Source organism: Thunnus albacares, chromosome 5 (genome assembly GCF_914725855.1).
Source record: "Thunnus albacares chromosome 5, fThuAlb1.1, whole genome shotgun sequence".
NCBI lineage: Eukaryota > Metazoa > Chordata > Actinopteri > Scombriformes > Scombridae > Thunnus > Thunnus albacares.
This window is the reverse complement of record NC_058110.1, coordinates 9,780,077-9,783,443: the sequence shown is the minus strand read 5'-3', so window position 1 is coordinate 9,783,443 and position 3,367 is coordinate 9,780,077.

The window sequence follows — 3,367 nt, the reverse complement described above, 5'->3', positions numbered from 1 at the left end:
TTTCAGTCATGCTCACGCGCAGAGGGACCGTCTCTGATGTGGAAACCTTTATGTTGACAAGTAATCTTCATTATTTTGGTTCCTCCAGGTAGCGAATCTTTTTCTTTCTGTTTTGTTTTGATAAAGAGTTAAACTCCCTTTTAGTGGCACCATTTTATTGTTTTACTGTATTTTCTTTAAAGGCTACAAAGTCCAACAATAGTTGCAACTAATGGCTGTAATAATGGCTAATTAACCATTTACTTGCTATTGCGTAGTTTGAAACTCAAAATATGCAATACATTTCACTCACTATTGTATATGTGAACAGGCTGTATATACTGCACATAAGCACCTACTGTATTTATATAAAGTAACGTCTTTTTTTAACCATTTAATATATATCTTAGCACTCCTTGCTTTCTTCAGTTCTTTGCACTATTTGTATCCTGTTTACAGTTTACAGAAACGGTTTCTCTGTATATAGTCATTCCTACGTATGTTTCTGAAGACTGTTGTGTTGTTATTCTACGTAAGTACATTGAGAGCCACTAAACCGGAGTCAACTTCCTTGTATGTGTAAACATACTTGGCCAATAAAGATGATTCTGATTCTGATTATAGCTTTGTTATAAGCCAGCTTTTGGGTTGCCAGGTTGTGAAAAATCCCTTTTGCTGGTAGGCTATTTATCCACCTCGAGCACTGTACTTATTTACATGCTCTGTAATAATAACCTGGTTACTCCTGAACCCCTGTCTTGCCGTAGTACCCAAGTTTCTCTTACAGCATAGGTTCATAGTTTTTCAAGTCTGTTCTAAAACAGCAGTCAGATGTCCAAATGAACACTGAAAGGTTTTCCTCACTGTAATAATTCCTCCTGTTCATACTGGCTACTAAAAGATCTCCTTCAAATGCACTGTCAATGTTAGTGATGGGGACCAAAATCCACAGTGTAACGTTGAAAGATATCTACTTTATTTGACTAATTTGGACAGCTGAAGCTTCATATTAGTTTCAAATAAACTTTTAAATACATTTTTGCACAAAAATAGGGCTGTGAATTTTGGCCCATCACTTACTTTGTAATTGCGTTACGAAGGGATCTTCTAATGGTCAGTATGAACAGGATGAATGATTGTGGCAAGAAAAAAGTGTTTCAATGTTCAATCACGCTCCTGACTGTTGTTTTAAGACACACTTGAAAAACTGTGAATCTATCCTTTAACCTCTAACCCATTGAGGACCCCAGATTTCTCATTTAAATCATATTTAAGAAACTGCAGAAAGCTTAGAAGAATATGAAGCACTGTGATATGCTTCCCACCAAGGTTTCTATAAACCATTATTCAGTGCTCAGTAAATCTCATTAACAGATTGAAATAAACACTACTGTTGAAAAAAAAAATACAAATTAGTGTAACAAAATTGTAGCTAAGGTCCATATAGCTGCTGAGGTTTCAGGGTGCTGGTACTGTTCATACTGTCATGGTTTACTGGGACACTGAATAGAACGGAGCCATTGTTAGAGTTATTATACAAAGACATTTTGTTAGATTATTGAACAAGATAAGTTAGTATCATAAAAATGTCATAGCATCAATATATATCATTATAATGAGTTCTCTTAATGGATTTTGTTAAAGAATGATCTATTTTTGTGTGGAGTCTTTTTGGCAATTAAAAATGTCTCATTAGATCTTTTAATACAGCTTATTGAATTGTAAGGCAACCAACAAAAGGGTTCTTTGTTCTTTTCCTAATCTTTTAAATTTCATAATGAGCACAACACATCATACAGTCTGATTACAATTTTGTCAGATTTTCCAAGAGAGTAAATCCAACAGAGCCGAGTATTTTCACTATGCAGACAAATAGAAGAAATGTGGTCCAACATGTTGCATCACTCAAATTATCTTGCTTTCTCACTCTTTCCAGCACCTTTCCTGTCTTCTTCTCCTTCATACAATCACACATACACACACTCACTCATGAAGATCATTGAAGGTGCCCAAATCCTAAAGATGTGCAATGAAAAGTTCCTGTTTGGCTCTTCTCTTCCTCTAAACTCAGTTTGAGGTGTTATTAATGGATCTTGAGCCAGCTGGATTTTTGAATTGTGTATGTACTTCACAAACCAACCTGTTCCAAGGGTATCAAGCTGCAGACAGAGGCAGACATCTTGGTATGATATATTAAAGTTTGATAACCAACATTGAATAAAACCTCAGAAAAGCCAACAAATTCTTTTAAAGATCCTTAATAGACTTGATACCTTACTGCTGTAAAGTCCTCCCGTCTTCTCGCCTTTTCTGCCACATGTGCAACGGAAATGTTCACACAAAAATGACACAAAGACGACAAACTTCCACTGCTAAGGTCATGTGACTTACTGACAACTGTGGAGGCAGAGGTCCAAGATGTCTGCCTTCATGTCCACCGTTTTGTCTGCATCCAGGTCCCTCTTACCTGTTGTCATTCCCAGGACGTCACATAGCGCCACTTTGTCATGTCCCTCAGCATCTGATACTGATGCACGAGGCCGAGACACATCGCCGTTCACACTTGTGTCTATCATGTGTCTCCAAGGTCCAGCTGACCACTTGTTACGTTACTGCCTATGTCGCTTCCGTTAGAACGTCCAAGGGCCCACAGTTGTTACGTCAGTCTATCGCCAGAAAAGCACCAGATTTGTTTTGCACATTTGTTTGGCTAGCTAAGTAAACAAAAATGTTTCAAGAACTAATTTACATGTACAGGCTTCCAACTGTTCAGATTGGCAGGAAAAAGTCAATAAGTGTTGGCGCACTGTCACCAAGACAACCACCATGTCCTGCATTGATGAGGCATTTTCCTGTTATGTCCTTGCTGGTGACGCATTAGTGTTTACATTACAAAAGAGTGATTGGATCTCAATGCATCTTGTACTTAGAGCTTGTATTTATTTTGTATTTAGCACTGTCCACTTGTGATCCGATCGCCCTAGACGCATTTTAAAACCAAGTGTAAACAGGGTCACATACTCTGGCGAGGACGCATCTGAACACACCTGTATGGAAAGTGAATTGGATCACAATGTGTAGTTTGGTGTTCACATTATTACGTCAGATTTGTACATCTTAAGACAACAGAAAATACCCTAACACGTCCATTTTGAAAGTCTTAAGGCCTTTAAAATTGGGTGCTACCACTTGATCAGTTTCTGAGGGGAAACCCTACAATCATTGCAAGAGAGAAAATAATTCCTGACTCAACCTACCTTGTGTGAATTGAGGTTAAGAAATAATATTGATTTATGGTGACATTATTAACATCTGCATTTTTGCAGCTTGCATAGAGTATTATACTTGACATATTCCTTTAATGTGGTGTGTTTGCCCACTAGATGGC